This window comes from Palaemon carinicauda, chromosome 4, assembly GCF_036898095.1.
Source record: "Palaemon carinicauda isolate YSFRI2023 chromosome 4, ASM3689809v2, whole genome shotgun sequence".
In the NCBI taxonomy this organism is placed as follows: domain Eukaryota; kingdom Metazoa; phylum Arthropoda; class Malacostraca; order Decapoda; family Palaemonidae; genus Palaemon; species Palaemon carinicauda.
Genome location: NC_090728.1, coordinates 159792116 through 159812115, shown reverse-complemented (window position 1 = coordinate 159812115; position 20000 = coordinate 159792116). Strand labels below are relative to the sequence as shown.

The 20000-nt window shown below is 37.0% G+C and overlaps 1 pseudogene; it reads left to right on the top strand.

The window, feature by feature from the left end:
• LOC137639727 (putative neural-cadherin 2) overlaps positions 1 to 20000 on the top strand; it is a 104462-nt pseudogene that overhangs the window by 41233 nt on the left and 43229 nt on the right.

Sequence of the window (20000 nt, the reverse complement as noted above, 5' to 3'; positions counted from 1 at the left end):
TAACAGAACTTTCTCGAATTATAAATAAATATTTTCAAATATATTTCTTCTCTCATTCGTTTCAGGCTCTAGACTTACACCCACCCTGGGGAAAACCCATCTGGAAGGTTCGGGTGCAGGTCCGTGATGGCCAGGCTCTTTGGAGTTGCCCTCGTAACAAACGACAAGTTCTTGCGTGTAAATTAGGCCCGAGTTCCTCTTCCAAGTTAAGGCCAAATTCAAACGACGTGCGTGAAGGGACATGAGAGAGGCAGGATATCTTATCAAATAAGAGAAGGAAAAATCCAAAGAGGATCATGAGGGGGAAGTGTGGCAGAAAAAGATAAGAAAAGGAGCGAGAGGGATGAGCGGACACACCTTCTGGCAGAGAGAGTCAGGAGGGACATGGGAAGGAAGTTTTAAAGACGAGCAGTACTTCCCGAAAACCACTGCCAGTCGCCGATTATCAGAGCCTTTCAAAGGCTCGGAAAACAGAGTGGTTCCGATACGGGGAGAATTGAAGGAAACATCAACATTCATTTGTTACACCTTTCAGAGATAAAGGGTGATGACATACCCCTGAGCACCGTAAAGCTATTCACGGAGACTGGACGTGAAGGCAAACATATAGAGGGCCATGAATCTTCTCGCGGACATAACATCGTACGTCAGAGTATTACCAAACTAAGCGAGGGAGAACACGGGAAAGCAGGCTTTTGTCTCTCCTATATAAAAGGAAAACATCAGTCTTGATCTACAAGAGAAGAAAATATTAATGTAGCGAAAATCAGCGCTGAAGAAAAATATCAACAGGGTATTAAAGAGACAAATATATTTCCTGATAACCGCTCTTCACAATATGTACTCAAAAGCATTACATCACTAACAGGGAGTAAGATGAATAAAACGATAAAATCCTACATTATTGACAAAGGAGGTAAGTCTGAAACTGCAAAACCACTATCAGCTTTCGGAGATAATCTATCCTATCAAGCTAATCAAATCAAATCAGAAATGACGATTAACCACCAAAGACGAGATAAGAAGAAAGGACTCCAATCAAGAAAAGTAAAACGACTGAAACGAGAAGACGATGAACATTCTTCTGAAAATCATTACGAACTGGGAAGTTTTGGGATAGACGTTGGGTGTGATGACGAATATCCTAACAATTCAAAGAGCATAACGATTGACCAGAACGATCCGTGGGCTAATGCAGACTTCAGCGCCTACGGCAGGGAAGGAGGGGTGGGTTGGGAAGGATAGGCCGAGTTCATCTGGCGGAAGCTATCGTAACGATCGTTGTTAAGGACATTAATGATATTCCTCCGTTTTTTCCGAATGCTACAATGTTTGGAGAAGTTCAAGAAAATGGACCTATCGGTGAGTAATGATTCTATGATTATCACTATTTTTTTCTTTATATTTTTTTAACAATTATTCATACGAAATATATGACGCCACTACAATTTCAACAGTTAAGTTCTTCAACAATATCTTTGATATCCACTAGAACTAAGTTAGTGGTTGCTCATTTGCAGTGGCATTGACCTTTTTTTTGTACATTTGAGTTTATGCATGTTGACCTATTGTCTATACCTTTACACACATCATATTTTCAGATATAACCTACGCCTAGTATAGATAATCTATTGTCTTCATCCGTAGAATTTAGGTCTTGCATTCCTCGATAATAAGGTTAAACATATACTCTACGGTGTTTTTTTTTCTATTATTACTCAAATATATATCTATGTAAGTCTTCATACTCCCTGCTATCCATATATGCATTAAATGTCAAATACCAGAGAGCCTTCATTTCAAACACCCCCTCTCCGTAATAATGATTTCCTCAAGTCACCTAAAACTACTCAAAACTTTCGTGATAGCTTATAATTCCTATTAGCCTACCGTATGTAGATTAATACATCTGTGTGGAACAGACCACTGCATTAGAATAGGAGAGCACAGTCATGCTAAATCGATACACCTTCCACATCTTATGGTGAGAATACTAAGAGTGAGTTATAAATCAAATATAGTTTGACCTAACTGGGGAAAAAAAATAGGGAGTCAATGTTAAAATTAAGGGAACAAGTGGAAGACAATACGATATATACGAAATATCTTCATCAGCCGAGGCTTTCAATTCACAGATGAAGTTAACTTACATATCTCATAAAATTAGATTATATTATATCTGCATGAGTTATATTGTTGCAAAATAATAGAAATTCAACCCTTTCTTTTTCATTTCCATGATCCCACCGATTAGATTTTATATATTCTTAGCCAGTTTTCTTGAACATAGGAATTAATTCTACATACTATTTCACCTTTGTCAAAAAAAATGTTCACCTTTTAAAAGAATTTATGTTCTCTCTTCTCTACTCTGAAGATGTGTAGAGATTGCAAGAAAGTACTCGGAATTTTACCTAATTTTTTTATTCCACTTTTTTGGCTACTGATATCGAGTGACATTAATCATTGTATCTTTCAAGCTCGGTTTCATATCCGAACTCAATAATCAATCCATTTAATTTTCCTATATAAATAATATATACTAGGACCTTAATGCTTATAAAAAAAGGTTTTTTTTTTTTTATCCAGGAAGAATGATTATTAATTCGGAACAATGATGTGTAGAGATTGGTTGTTTTAATTATTAGGTTAGGATAGTTGAGTATGACACAAGTAAAGCTACTAGGAGTGAGATTATATGGTCAAGAACATGAATAAAAAGGGAAAAAATAGTTTTCAAAAAGTCTGAATCTCCATCGTGGAAAGTTATGAATTGCAATAAAGGGCAGTCATGCTTAGTGATGTGATCACAATGGTAAGTGACACAAAGAGAAAATAAGTTCTTGTCAGGTATGGAATCCTTGAAGTAAACAGGAATAGGAAAAAATCTTGTGGAAATGAATGTGGAAAAATACTGGATTAGCGGAAACACATGATTTGTACAGAATAATCATAAGAATTCTTAAGATAGAGACAATAGTAAATACTTGATATAAATTATCATCTCATTATGCTTTCTCTTATCTTTCCTTTAATCTATAATTTACTTTATTTTCAGTGGATAAGAAACGTATTCCATTTTTATCTCATTTCCCTATAATATTTTTCATCTATTATGTATATAAAGAGATTTGGTAGGTTTCATACTTATGAATTTTTCATTTTTTCTTTTATCAGGAGGAAACGAAATGAATGGGATTGCAATTTGCTGGGTGAGATATAATTCAGTCATCACCACCTTAAATATTTCTGCCAAGTATTTGTCTAGTAATGTTAATGCCTATAGTTTAAAGATTAAATCACATTTTATTGTTGCTAATAAATACCTATGTGCAATAAGCAAGGGAATGGAAATTGATATACAGTAGATATTTTGCCGTGGGACAAAAATAATGGGTCAAGAAGAGGCGATTTTTGAAGGATTTAGTAAATCAATCGCGATGAAGAAACAAGAAAAGGAAAATAGAGAGAGAGTAAAAATATGTTTATGGTTGTGGAGAGAGAAACAAAATAACGACTGAAAAATAGAGCAAAATGATGATAATTTGAGAGGTTAAAGTTTCTTAGATAATCATAAGCTCCTATAGACCTTATCCTGTCAATAATTACTAGGGAGCCAGATTTAAAGGTGAAGCATAAATGGAGGAATAAAAAAAAAAGTAGCATTAGTTGGCACTACATGAAGTTTTGGAAAATCTTACAGCAAAATTCATGGCAATAATGAATGAAAGACGACACATGCCTCTTTGTTTTTTGTGTTTAGGGGTACAGTATATCCAAGAAATACCGTATAAAACAAGGTAATTAAAAATGCCTCAACAAGTGAGAGTTTTGGTAACAATGGAGAAGAAGGCGTTAAAAACAATGGATACCTTAGTATCGTTAATTATACAGTCTAACTTCTCGACAGCTCAGGTCTTTTTTTCTGGATTACTTTGTTCTGCCAGTAATTTAGCAAAAGTTATTATTCATGGCCGGAAAGTCAAATTTTGGATAAATCTTAGTCGAGTATTTATTTCAAAGTTCAAAATTTAGGTAAAAAATAATCATCAGTGACATGTTTCGAGAGGATCACCTCTGTTCTTCAGGCTGTAGTGGAATGGATTAAACGGTACTGGCCATGTCCTTTAAAATGGCAATGCTGGTTCGTCGGGAGAAGCACCAGATTAACACACACATATATATATATATATATATATATATATATATATATATATATATATATATATATATATATATATATATATATATATATATATATCTATATATATATATATATATATATATATATATATATATATATATATATATATATATATATATAGTATATATATATATATATATATATATATATATATATATATATATATATATATATATATATATATATATATGTATATATATATATATATATATATATATATATATATATATATATATATATATATATATATATATATATATGTATATATATATATATATATATATATATATATATATATATATATATATATATATATATATATGTATATATATATATATATATAAGTATATATATACATACATATATATATATATATATATATATATATATATATATATACTGTATATATAAATATATATATATATATATATATATATATATATATATATATATATATATATATATATATATGTTTGTGTGTGTGTATGCATATTCAATAAACCACAAGCAAAATGAAAAAAATATATATCTCTCTTTCTCAAGTATTACACCTGCTCATGAAGGGATTAAAGAACTTCTGTCCTCTTTTAGTGCTACAAAATCAATAATTCTCTCTCTCTCTCTCTCTCTCTCTCTCTCTCTCTCTCTCTCTCTCTCTCTCTCTCTCTCTCTCTCTCTCTCTCTCAATTAAATAAGGAAAGGGGAGAGGTAAAAGAATAAATTGTCATTATACAGATTTTTTCTTTGATGATTATGAGGAAGTAGGGATAAATCCATTGATTTAATTGCCACGCACTTGCACACATCCTCCAGCATCGTCCCTCAGTAGGGATAAATTCATTGATTTAATTGCCACGCACTTGCACGCATCCTCCAGCATCGTCCCTCAGTAGGGATAAATCCATTGATTTAATTGCCACGCACTGGCACGCATCGTCCCGCATCATCCCGCACTGTTCACGACGCGTTCACTCCAGTTTGCGCATCGTTCACGACTAGTTCACGCCAATTTTGTCGTAACAATGCGTGCCACAAATTTTGAATATTTCAAAATTCTCGCCACGCATGGCACGCATGCCACGCACCGTTCACGACACGTTCACGCCAGTTCCCGCATCGTTCACTCCAGTTCACGACTGACAATGCGTGCCACAAATGCGTGCAAGTGTCAGGGGGGCTTAAGTAATGACGTACGTAGGACGGCGAGTTTTCTTTGGCTAGGCCTATGAATCAGCTTCTCCCGGGGAGCGTCTCAGCTAATGAAAATACGTCAAACCATGAACTTCATTACTTGCTCAGCTAACGGCGCTGGAGGCAGAATCGTTTCACCCATTCCATTACACCCTGAGGGACAGAGGTAATCCATTCAAAATCCGTAGATGATAACTGTTTTTTAACCTAAATTTTTATTTTTTTATTAAATACTCAACTAAGACTTATCCTAGATTTCACTTCCCAGCCATGAAGAATAACTTTCGATCATTAACTAGCCGCGTGTAGTAATACTGAAAAGATCATCCAAGATATCGAGAAGATAGACTGTAAAATAGATGCCGTTGAGGCAGCCATTGTTTCAATCAAACATGCCTTAAAGACGGTCGACTACCAAAATCTATTATTATTATTATTATTATTATTATTATTATTATTATTATTATTATTATTATTATTATTATTATTATTATTATTAGCTAAGCTACAATCCTAGTTGGAAAAGCAGGATGCCCTATTCCAGGGGCTCCAACAGGGAAAAAAGCCAAGTGGAGAAAGGAAATAAGGAAACATCAAATAGTATACCTGGGCATACCCTTAAGCAAAAGAACTCTAACCCAAGACGTGGAAGACCATGGTGCAGAGGATATGGCCCTATCCAAAACTAGAGAACAATGATTTAATTTTAGATCGTCTATATCCTAGAAGAGCTACTGCTTACCATAGCTAAAGATTATCTTTTACCCTTATCAAGGGGAAAGTAGCTACTGAACAATTATTACAGTTCAGTAGTTACCCCCTTGAATGAAGAAGAATTCTTAGGTTAGCTTAGTTTTGCCAGGTGTATGAGGACAGGGGTGTCAGTGTTAAAATAGATGACATCTTAATAAAATGTCGAGGGATGATAAAAAACTGCAGGGTGAGGGTTCCAAAGTCTATAGAATTTGAAACTCTTCATGAGCATATTGGTGAGTGCTAGAGTGTGGACGTGTTGTGTCGAGCTCTGCTATTGATGCCCTGAGTCATGTTTTAGCTTCGTGTTTCTCGGTTAGAATATCATTGAAAAGATATTAGTTTCTCTTATGGAGAAACCAAAGTGCTAAGAAACAGTACACCATGTCTGCTTCTAACTATATATGCTTCAAAAGTAATGAAACGGATGGATATCGGAAAAAAATGGATAGTATGTGAATGCAAAAGACTCTACCATAAGAGATGTGCGCATATAGTGACAACCATCAGTAAGATTAACCGGAATAACATAGATTGGTTATGCCCTCACTGTGTACGTGATGCCAGACAAAACAATTTAGTAATATCAAAATTAAAGGAAGATGTAAACATGAGTAATCTGGCCCTGAACGAACAAGATGTGAAAATAGATGACTTGGAAAACAAACGTGCGAACCTTAGGGCAGACGCAACAAATTCCACCCAGATCACCGACCTCACTGAGAAAGTTAGCATTCTTGCCATGAATATGGAATCAATTAAAGCAACACTTCAAATATTGATAAAGCCAAAACCTGAGAAACCGATATTTGCTGACAAAGTTAAGGAAAATTTTTTTTTGATAATTTGATCAACTAATACAACAACTAAAATGAGAGAAAGAAAACCTGAGGTTGAACAAGCGCTTAAAGACATTCCTATACTTAACACGAGGGTGAACTACGAATGGAAATGTTGTTGTAAACTTTGCAAACAATATGATCATAGAAGAGGCGGCAAACAAAATTCAGGCATTGGTGGCTGACACTGAAACGAGAAAATTTGGAAAACTAAAACTCAAAATAATGATATGCAATCTATGCAATGATGAAGATGATATAGTAAATGCATTGATTCAAAGAAATCGCTGCCTGGAGCGAAACCAAAATGTAAAAGATAAGTGTAGTCCTGAAGAAAAATGCCTCGGGGGGGACCACCCACACTGTGATGAAATGTGATCCTGAAGTTTAGAGGGCTATTCATGATAATGGGGACAAAGTTTCGTGTAATTTGGAGGTGTCAAAGTGTATAAACTGCACAAAGTTAAAAAGACCAAGTGACCATACAGTAAATTCTAGAGACTGCAATGCTTTTGACTTGAAATTGAAAAGGCTAGCGGAAAATACTGATCATGGTTACTAGGGATGTCATAAACTGTGGCTATGTAAATATACAATCTGTAGGTAATAAGACTGTTCAAATTCGATAATTGATAAACGAGAAATATTTAGATATACTAGCATTATCTGAAACATGGCTTAATAACTTGGACAAATCGAAGATACTAAAATGACGCCCCCCACACGTGCCTTCTTTCACATACCGAGAGAAGGTAGGTCTGGTGGGGGTGTCGGACTCTTTATTCATAAAAGTTACTCAAATCTCAAAATGTTGAAAAAAATTAGTTTAACAAGCTTTGAATATATAGAAATAAAATTTACGCCAAAAAAATAGAGGAATATCCTTTGTAACAATCTACAAACCTCCTAGAACAAACACAAGTATCTTTTTAGAAGAATTCGGTGCTCTTATTGAGATGATTCTCATGAAGAAAAACGAGTTAGTTATCCGTGGAGACTTTCAATTTTTTTGACGGATGACGCATCAAATCACAACGCTTTGGCATTTAGTGAGTTACTAGAATCCTATCAACTAGTGAATAATGTCGGCTGCACAACTACTTTAACTGGGCATGCGCTAGACTTAGTTCTAAGTGATGTCATGAATAATATTGTATCTGATATAAAAGTCGAAGAGAAATGTACTATCACCCCAGTACACAAACTTTTTACGTTTAGTCTACCTCTACAGAAACATACATTCATAAAGAAATGATATTTTCATTATAAAATAAATTTTTGAATATACTTACCCGGGGAATATATAACAGCTGCAACTCTGCGGCTCGACAGAAAACACACTCAAATACTCGCGAGCGATCGCTATGAAGGTTGCGGGTGTGCCCACCAGCGCCACTATCGGCCAGATACCACTCTTGCATGTAAACAAACCCTTCAATTCTTCTCGTCCCGCTGCGTCTCTATTGGGGAGGAAGGGAGGGCCTTTAATTTATATATTCACCGGGTAAGTATATTAAAAAATTTATTTTATAATTAAAATATCATTTTTAAATATTTAACTTAGCCGGTGAATATATAATAGCTGATTCACACCCAAGGCGGTGGGTAGAGACCAGAGTTAATTAAGTTTACAGCGTATAAGCTAAGAGTTTTTGACAGTTATCAATATAACAAAACCAAAATATATAGGTACCTGGTAAGGAAGTTGACCTAGACGATTACTCTGCCTTATAAGTCTGTCTTCCTCACGAAGCGCAGCGATCCTCTTAGGATGCTGAAAGACTTCCAGGAGCTGAAGTATTAAGGGCTGCAACCCATACAACAGGATCTCATCAAACCCTTAATCTGGGCGCTCTCAAGAAATGACTTTGACCACCCGCCAAATCAATCAGGATGCGAAAGGCTTCTTAGCCTTCCGTACAACCCAAAAAAACAATATTAAAAACATTTCAAGAGATAGATTAAAAAGGATATTGGAATTAGGGTAATGTAGTGGTAGAACCCTCACCCACTACTGCACTCGCTGCAACGAATGGACCCAGTGTGTAGCAGTCCTCGTAAAGAGTCTGGACATCTTTTAAGTAAAATGACGCGAACACTGACTTGCTTCTCCAAAAAGTCGCGTCCATAATACTTTGCAGAGATTTATTTTGCTTGAAGGCCACGGAGGCTGCTATATCTCTAACTTCGTGCGTCTTAACCTTAAGCAAACATCGGTCTTTCTCATTCAAGTGAGAATGAGCTTCTCGTATTAAAAAAATCTGATAAAATATGACAAAGCATTCTTTGACATAGGCAATGAAGGTTTCTTAACTGAGCACCATAATGCCTCAGATTTACCTCGTAATGACTTAGTACGAGCTAAATCGAACTTAAGAGCTCTAACAGGACATAATACTCTTTCCAGTTCGTTGTCTACGATCTCTGATAAGCAAGGAATATCAAAAGATTTACGCCAAGGACGAGAAGGCAGTTCATTTTTGGCCAGGAAACCAAGTTGAAGTGAACAAGTGGCTTTTTTCTGTAGAAAAGCCAATGTTCTTACTGAAGGCATGAAGTTCACTGACCCTTTTAGCCGAAGCCAAGCACACTAGGAAAAGTGTCTTGAGGGTGAGATCCTTCAGGGAGGCTGAATGTAATGGCTCAAACCTGTCTGACATGAGGAACCTTAGGACCACGTCTAAGTTCCATCCAGGAGTTGCCAAACGACGTTCCTTAGAGGTCTCGAAAGACTTAAGGAGATCTTGGAGATCTTTATTGTTGGAAAGATCTAAGCCTCTATGTCGAAAGACCGAAGCCAACATGCTCCTGTAGCCCTTAATCGTGGGAGCTGAAAGGGAGTGAACCTTTCTCAGATGTAAAAGAAAATCTGCGATTTGGGCTACAGAGGTACTGGACGAGGACACAGATGCTGACTTGCACCAGTCTCGAAAGACTTCCCACTTCGACTGGTATACTCTAATGGTAAAAGCTCTCCTAGCTCTTGCAATCGCACTGGCTGCCTCCTTCGAAAAGCCTCTAGCTCTTGAGAGTCTTTCGATAGTCTGAAGGAAGTCAGACGAAGAGCGGGGAGGCTTTGATGGACATTCTTTATGTGGGGCTGACGTAACAGATCTACCGTTAGAGGAAGACTTCTTGGAAAGTCTACCAGCCATGGAAGTACCTCGGTGCACCACTCTCTCATGGGCCAGAGGGTAGCAATCAACGTCAACCTTGTCCCTTCGTGAGAGGCGAACTTCTGCAGTACCTTGTTGACTATCTTGAATGGTGGGAATGCATATAAGTCCAGAAAAGACCAATCCAGTAGAAACGCGTCTATGTAGATTGCTTCTGTATCTAGGACTGGAGAGCAATAGATTGGTAACCTTTTGGTCAACGAGGAGGCAAAGAGGTCTATGGTGGGTTGACCCCAAGTAGCCCAAAGACTCTTGCCCACGTCCTTGTGGAGGGTCCATTCCGTGGGTATCACCTGACCCCTCCGACTGAGACAGTCTGCCAAGACGTTCAAGTCCCCCTGGATCAATCTCGTCAACAGGGAGATGCCTCGAATTCTTGACCATGAGAGAAGGTCCCTTGCGATCTCAAGCAGCATGAAGGAGTGTGTGCCTCCTTGCTTGGAGATGTACGCCAAAGTTGTGGTGTTGTCTGAGTTGACCTCTACCACTTAGTTTCGAAGAAGCTTTCTAATATCATCAAGGCCAAGTGGACTGCTAATAGCTCCTTGCCGTTGATGTGCATGCTCTTCTGACTTGAGGTCCACAGACCCAAGCATTCCCGACCGTCCAGGGTCGCACCCCAACCCAAATCCGACGCGTCTGAGGACAACACGTGGTTTGGGTTCTTGACTGCTAGGGATAGTCCCTCTCTCAGACTGATATTGCTGTCCCACCATTTCAGGCATGCCTTTACTGGTTTGGAGACTGGGAATGATACCGTCTCTAATGTCTTGTCCTAGTACCAGTGAGAGGCTAGATGGAACCGGAGAGGCAGAAGGTGTAGTCTCCCTAGTGAGATAAACTGCTCCAGGGATGAGAGAGTCCCTACGAGACTGTTCCAACTCCTGACTGAATAAACGTTTCGTTTCAGCATTAGTTGGACTTCGAGCAGGGCTTGACTGTGAATCTCCATCCCCAAATATAGAATAATCTGGGATGCGATCAGTTGGGACTTTTAGGTTGACCAAAAGTCCCAACTCCCTGGCCAGACTCAACGTCCAATGTAGATCCTGCAGACAGCGAAGACTGGACGATGCTCTGAGAAGCCAGTCGTCCAGATACAGGGAGGCTCGGATCCCCGATAGATGGAGGGATTTTGCCACATTCCTCATGAGCCTCGTAAACATGAGAGGCGCAGGACTGAGGCCAAAGCACAGGGCTCGAAACTGGTACCCCACATTCCTGTAAACAAACCTCAGAAACGGTTGGGAATCCGGGTGTATAGGAATGTGGAAGTATGCCTCCTGAAGGTCGAGAGAGACCATCCAGTCGCCTTCCATAAATGCTGTCAAGACAGCCTGGTAGACTTCATTGTGAAGTTTGTCTTGACAATGAACACATTGAGCGCACTTGCCTCTTACGTACTTCTGCAGTGAACATGGCTGCCAAATCATTGGAGCCATCCCTGAGAGACTTGTTCCTGCAGAGAACGTGGCTGTCAGATCATTGGAGCCATCCCTGAAAGCCTTGTTTATGCATGACATAATTGTACAGCAAAACTTCAAAGGCTCGAAAATAGCTCTGAAGTCGACCTGTAAAATCTTGGAGCGTCTCATGGCCAGGCGCCAGGGAGAGTCTATGAGGTTTGAGAAGTCTATCTGGGCAGAGGCAGGAACTCCTAAGCCGAGAACTTCTCTCGTGTCATATCAGACTCTCGCTCTATAAGCCAGCTTAAAAGAAGGGAAAGCAAAGGCTGTCTCCCCCAAACTCCTCCTGGTGATAAACCAGTCGCCTAGCAAACGTATAGCTCTCTTAGAAGAGCGAGAGAGCACTAGCTTATAAAACAACGGCTTCGAAGTAGCTAGGCCTAGTGTAAGCTCTGACGTTTAGGCGAACGAGGAGCAGCAGTTACAAAAAGATACGGACAAAGATCCTTAAAAATCAGCATGATTTATTTAAAGTCCATAGAGGGCTAAGCAGCTTTAGGCTCCTCTTCATCTGACAGAGTCCTCAAGGGAATATCAGTAGGAGGGGGAGCAGCAACTTCCTCATCTGAAGGAACCTTGTCCGACAATAGCCGAGTCTCAAGCAAGGGAGAGACCTACCGTGGTGGCAATGCTTTACAAGCAGAGTCCACACGCACTGGTGCATTAGTAGCGGACCAGGACGCAACGTCATGTAACTGCTTGACAGTCTGTGAACTGTCAACAACAACAGGTGCGTGAGGACGCACAGCGTCCACTCGAGACTGCTTTGATCGCCTAGACTGAGCAGTCAAAACAACTCTAGAATGCGGAGGTTGACGCTCAGCGTCAAAACAAGTCAACTCCGATTGTTGACGAACGTCCTGAACGTCAACAGGAGCATCAGCAAGTGGCCTAACGTCCAAATGTGACTGAAAATCCACACGAGACCGCATCGAGTGTGGTTCTAAACAACCTGACTGACGTGACTTGGCTACGCCAACGTCAACAGGACGCACAAAGGAACGTTAGGGTGGTTGAAGGCCAGGATCTCGATGAGATAAACGGCTAGGCTCAACGGACTTATCGGCAGAATAGTCTTCCATAAGGGAGGCAAGCTTATTCTGCATGTCTTGCCGTACAACCCATTTAGGATCAACGGGAATGGTTGCGGTAAGAGACGCGGGTAACGTCTGTGACTGCAAAACCTTGCCTACAAAAAGACTCTCGGAGTCTGTTACGCTTTTGTTTAGGCGGCGAGCAGTCTTCCGATGACTGCATAGGGTCAGAGCTGTCCTAATAGTTAAAACCAGGACGCTGGACCTGTCCTGAAAAGACTGACTTTCGCTTAAAGGGCCTCGAAACCTTGTTCCACGGTTTCTTATGCGAAAAGCCTTCGGATGACGAGGAGAAAATCGTCTCTCTCGCCTTATGGTAGGGGTGATCTTGGTAAGATACACCTGATACCATAGAGGGAACGTCTGTTCGCTGATCAAGGCCTCTCGAACCCATAAGTCGTACGACATTACTTCTCCCCTGGGCTTGGGAGCTTGCAAGAGGTCCCGGACTAGGCGAACGACAGGCACGAACAGACGAACCCTCGGTCGCAACACTGATAACACTCTGCGCAATATCACTTTATCACTATGATTTTCTGTTTTGCACTTATTTCACTGAAATCGAATTTTTTAACAATTCACATTAGGTATGAATACAACTGATTTCTACCTGAAGCACGCAATTCTACCCTCATCAAAAGGTTGTAATTGCGAAATCAGTCGTATAATGTAAGCACATTAATACCAGCAAAAAACAGTAAACATATTTTATGATAAAAAAATCAGTGGCTGGGGAAGAGACTAAACACTAGTTCATTCAAAACTACGTTTTCAATCTCTCACCGTACAGTGCCTTGGGACGAGAATAAAAACTAAAACCGTTTTATCCTTTCTCCCCGTACAGAGACTAGGGACGAGAGTAACTCGAGAACAACGTTACTCGCTTGGGACGAGATAAAGATCGGAACGTTCTCTCTCCTCTCTCTCTCTCCGTCTCTCTCTCTCTCTCTCTCTCTTGATTTCGCACCGAAGAGAAGAGCCCACTTACCTTCCGTCAATAAACAGGTTATTTGACCAAAGGAAAAAATTGAAAGGTTTTTCAATTAAAAGTTCCTTTAAAATAGTCCTTAAAACATTTAAGCTTTGAAAGAAAAAAGAACAAAACGTCAGAATCGATTTACTCTTTCTACAAAGTGAAACCGTGATACTCTCTCTCTCTGTCGTAACGATAGAGCGCAAACTGCGTAGCATAAATAAACTAAACGTTAGTTCATCTTTGAAACAGTACGAAGACTATTCAAAGAAAAAAAAACTATCATAAAATATTTACTAAAAATATTTCATTTAATAAGTTTTAAATCATTAGCTCTGTAAAAGTTATTTACAATTGAAAAGGGCTCAACGTTGTTTAACTTCGGTTTCCAAGTTAGGACCGCCTACTCTCAGGAAAGGTCGCATATAAACAAACCATTAAAATTTATTTTGATGTTTATTATAAATGGAAAGCTAATCGAAGAGGCCTAATAAAGGCGGTTGAGATATAAAATATATAGAGGAAAATCTATAATTAATCTATAACGTGATAAGATAATTGCTAAAAGCCTAAAACACACTTCCGTCTAAGGGAATGGTCGGCCATTTAAAAGTCAAAGAAAGTCCATACTCTCTCTTGTCATCAAAAATTAAATCTATCCAAAAACGAGTTCAAGATTTAAGATGAAGATAAAACACCTGCACTGCGAAAGCTCAAACCAAAAAGAAATACTTCACCAAATATGTTGAGAAAACTCCAGGTTCTACAGCGAGTATTGATACGTCTTGTCGTCAATGTCGACAGAGAAGAATTAAAGGGTTTGTTTACATGCAAGAGTGGTATCTAGCCGATAGTGGCGCTGGTGGGCACACCCGCAACCTTCATAGCGATCGCTCGCGAGTTTTTGAGTGTGTTTTCTGTCGAGCCGCAGAGTTGCAGCTATTATATATTCACCGGCTAAGTTAAATATTTAAAAATTAAACTTTAGACATAAATCAAATTTTTCTCCTACCATATTTATTGAAGAAGTTACAAAGAAAATGAATGATGCTACCAACATTCCCTGTGATCATGATGACCAACCTCTATTAGGAGCTAAGTGTGCTAACTGTCTTATGACCACTCACAATAAAGTGAGTAAAAGTGATTATGATACTATGTGTCCACCGATGGAAAAGACTATAACCGTAAAAGTCCAATCTCCTTGGTTTGATGGAGACTTTAGTAAAAAAGACGGGGAAAAGACGTAAAAAAAAAAAGAAAGTGGAATAGGTTAGAAACTGAAAGTAATTAGGTAGAATACAGAACTGCTGCGTGTCAATATGACTACCTACTAAGAAGGAAAAAAAGTGTATCCTATAAGAGAAAGATCTTCGAAGCAGCAACAGACATGAATAAGTTATATCATCTCCTGAATGGTATAATGGGAAATATAAAATAAAAGAACCAACCTGGTGGATACAGTGACCAGGAGCTAGCATATAATTTTCTAGTATTCTTTAAAAACAAGATTTAAAAGTTAACCAGGTCATTTGTAAATACTCAACATCAGATTAATGATAGACCAGGCACACAGACAAAATTAATACGATTAAAAAAACATAACACAAGATGACATCATTAGAATTATCAAGAGAGCTAAGAAAACAAACTGCGCGATCGATCCTATGCCAATATCTGAAGTAATTGGAGAGAGAGACTTTTCAAGTCTAGCCGAAATAATGAGAATAGCAAATGCCAGCATTGATAAATGTCTCCTAAATTTGAGAAAATGGCCATAGTCACACTAGTTCGGGAAAAAATGCACTGGACCACCAGGAAGTAAGCTCATATAGACCTATTTAAAATCTATCCTTTTTGTCAAAAGTGCTTGAATATGTAATTCCTGAACAACTAGTCAGCCACTTGGAAGTAGTAGAAGCTTTGCCTGACAACCAATCTGCTTACAGAAAACTATACTCTACGGAGACAGCCATCTGCTATGTTGTAAATGATATCTTAGAAATGATGGATGAAAATAAATGTGGTATTTAAATATTGCTCGATCTCAGCGCTGCTTTTGATACAGTTGTGCATGAACTGCTTCTAAATGATCTACGGCTCATCGACGTTGAAGATGAAGCTTTCGAATACCTAAAAGACTATTGGTTGGTAGATATTACTGTGTACAAATTGCAAACTCTTATTCATCATGTGAACCCATAAACAGAGGGGTACCCCAGGGGAGTGTACTTGGCTCAATCTTATTCTACATCTATACTATTGGTCTATCGAAAATACTACAAAGACATGGCGTGAGGTTTAAACTATTTGCAGATGACACAAAATTTTCTTCTCCGTAAATGATAGACATGACACTACTGAAACTCTAAACCGAATCCTTGATAATGTTAGAGAATGGATGACATTTTAACAACTGAAATTAAATGAAAACAAAACTGAATTCATGGTGGTGAGCAAAAGAAACAGCATGAGAAACTTAGGTGATATTAAAATGAACATAAATAATGACTCAGTGTCGATATCTAGTAAAGTTCGAGATCAAGGTGTATTTCTTGACTGTACCCTGTGTCTGAATGCCGAAAATAAATAATGTAATAAAAACTGCTGGTTATCATCTAAGAAATATTGCGTTTATAAAAAAAAAGTACCTGGATGAAAACTCCGTGAAGAAACTTGTGCTAAACTGTGTTATTACCAGGATTAACTACTGCAACTCTATCTACTACAATTTACCTAAAGTCCAACTTAAGAAATTACAAAACATAATGAACAAAGGAGCAAGACTGATAAAAGGCGTCCCACCTAGAGAAAGGATCACCCCTCTACTAATTGATTTACACTGGCTGCCGATTAAAGCGATAATTAAATTTAAAATATGTACAAAAACACACCAAGTTATCAGAACCGGTCGTCCAAAATACTTAAGAAAATTGCTACATGTTGCGCAGCCAACAAATCGTGTCGACACGAGAACAATTACAGATGGCTTCAAACTATTGGAACCTAGATATATGTCTACTGTAGGCTCCAAAGCCTTTAGATAGGCGGCCCCGAGACTATATAATAAGCTCCCACGAAATATTCGAATGATTGAAGACATTAAGGCTTTCAAGAAGAAACTGAAGACTTTCTTATTTCATGAGTCTTTTGACAGTGACGATTTAACAATAAATGAAGAATATTAGACATGAAACGTTAAATACTCTGAAAGAATAAGATAAAGCGATAGTGGAGGTCCTGTAGAGAGTGGGGTTCCCCTGCTGTATGGGACCGGAAAAGCAGCCATCAAAGTAAAATGTAAGTAATATAAAAGACATACAAACGTCATCAAACTCTCAATGGTAATTTAAAGTTCCTTTGGTAACTTAAATGACTTATGTGGTTTGCTTAGAATATTGCTTTTAATTATCGAAATATTGTTGTAATTTGGCTGCATTGTTCTGATTCATAATTTCGTCATAATATTAAGTTTTTGTAGAATTTCTTTTATATTCTACTAAATAGTTATTTGTAATTGCTGTCAGTAAGTCTATATTTCATATTCTTAGTGTTTTCCTTTTCTCAGAAAAGCTGCATCCATATTCCGTTGCTTTGTTAAACTGTCGATATGCTCAGTGAATTTGACTTATAGATCGTTTTCTAAGCCTCGCTCTCCATGATAACGAATCAAAAGTAAAATTTATTAGTAGTCTATCCTATGGGGTCGTAAATAGTTAATCTTTAACTTTATGGGTATATTAACTGTTTATCTTTCTTACTGCCACCATTTTATTAAATAGAGTTCTTTTCTTACAATGCTTATATCTTTATATACACTGTATCAGTGATAATAATAATAATGATAATAATAATAATAATAATAATAATAATAATAATAATAATAATAATAATGATGATTGTGAATGTTATGATTAGGATTAATAATTACAAAGATTGGTGACAATGACTACAACTATCTATGCAATTGAAATGAATAATGGCATAACTTTCAAAGTGTGTAGTATATAATAACTTTTGGTAAAGAATATAAATTTGGCATTGATTGATGTAACTCGAGTTCATAAAGAATATGGAAATTCCCTGGGGAAAAACGTGAAAAGAGAAGAATGGCAATGATATATTATACACCTTAGATGCAGCGTTAATTACTAGCTATATTTAAAATATTAAGGAAAATAATACATTAATATACACGTTGTTTATTCATAAGACATGAATGTCACTCATGAATGGTAAATCAAGGGACAGGACAATGCAATAAGGACGGGAAAATCTAGAGACTTACTATATACACATATGATCTTCATCCAAACCCCAACTCCATGAAGCTATGTCCAGGAGGAGCCAAGCAGTGGCTGCTCATGACTGCTGCAGGTGGAGCTATACGCTCTTCCAAAATCCCCATCCCAAGCTCACAAGGATGGTGAGCTTGCAGACACTTATAGAAATTATAGCGACTGGGCACCTCGAACTCTCATCCAACATATTGCTAGGCAGGGACGTTTTCAATAGGCTACACAAGTAAGTAAGGTTTTCACCCGAGTATAATATGTTTCTTTTTGGACTTAAAGAACTAGTGAATGAGTTTTATATAACATAGATTTATGTATCGTATGATATTCCTAGGAGGATTAGCTTTTGTACGAGTTTTACAGAAATCTAAACCTCCGATCCTCTGGAAATCAGCTTACCTCTTAAAAGATAATTATGTATTTTACAGGTTCAATGTAATGGTAATTCCAAACTGATAAAGCTTATAATATATATTTTGTTGAACTCTCGATGACCTGGATTACAGACAGTTGCTCATGGCTTACGTCAGTTACAAGTAGTGAAATAAACCTGAATGGAAATGTTGAATGCTAGTCTAATGACATCACTTTCCAAAGTTTGTAAAATTATTGAAAAATCAGTGGCCAAGGCTAGACTCGTTTTTATTTCTTCATTTTAATATGATGGTAGCGTGCAGGTTTTATAAATTATACTGTCTTCCAATTTCCATTTTAAAGATACTGAATATAGAGAAAATACTAATTTTCTTATTTCTCCTTATAACTATAGGTCATAAATCCTTCACCATGCCTCAGAAGTTGTAATAACAAAACAATAACAACAACAACAAAAACAACAACAATACGAATAATAACATTAACAACAACAACAATAATAATAATAATAATAATAATAATAATAATAATAATAATAATAATAATAATAATAAACAAATTCATCGGTAAACCTTGTTTCATATAACATATAATTACAAATAAACATATATGAATTTATACCGACGCTCATGTAATCTATTGATGTGATTTTGAAGAGATGATGTTTGGCATGTTGCTGTAATTTAAAAAAAAAAAAAAAATGAATAAGCTTTTACCATATGAAATAATGACATAGTTTTTATAGAAAACCATGAAACACTATACAAACTGCGCAGTCTTAATTGTTAAATATCATATTACAAATATAAAGGACTGCTTGAAACACCAGTAAATGGTAGCTTTGATACATTCCAGCAATCATTTGAATGCCTAATTTTGATTTCAGGTCAAGTTTTGACGTAACTTTTATTTGCTTATAGGTTTTTATTGTTTCTTGTGTCAGTTGGGAATTTAATCTTATACTGTACATGAACATTTGGAAATATTCATAAAATAATGTAGATATACTATTTTTGTTTTGTCTAAATGTGATGTGGAAGGAAAGGTAAAATTGTATCCATAATATACAGAGATGAAAATATATTCTTTCCGGATATTAGATTTATCAGTGGCAATGTCAGAAAAAATAAAATGAAAACAACATCATTTGGTCATGTTTCCTTTCAATACCTGACAAAGAATAATGAGGGGAAGAAATTGTTTTTTTATTCTATATTTCTTGGAATATACATAAATTGGGCTAACAAATCGTGCTAAGACATGGCGAAAACCGGAAAATTACTTTGGAAATAGAAAAGGACCGATAAAATATAATGGTGGAAAATGAGAAGAGTTAAGGAGCAAAAGTTTTTGATTCATATCGTGAACTTTTGCTCTTAGCTGTTAAGAATCAATTTGCAATGAATATTGATCGTGATTATATATTCATATGAAGGTAACATCCATCAACTTATGATCTGTAACTAGAAAATAGAATAATAAAGTTCGAATATTTGAAAGTTTTTGGAATGATTCCTTGATTCCCATTGGAGCCGAATAAATAAAAAATCCAGTATGAAAGCAATATTCCAAGTGATGGTTAAAACTATTATGGAGCTTTGGCATATGCATGGGGAATATCAAAATGTATCAGA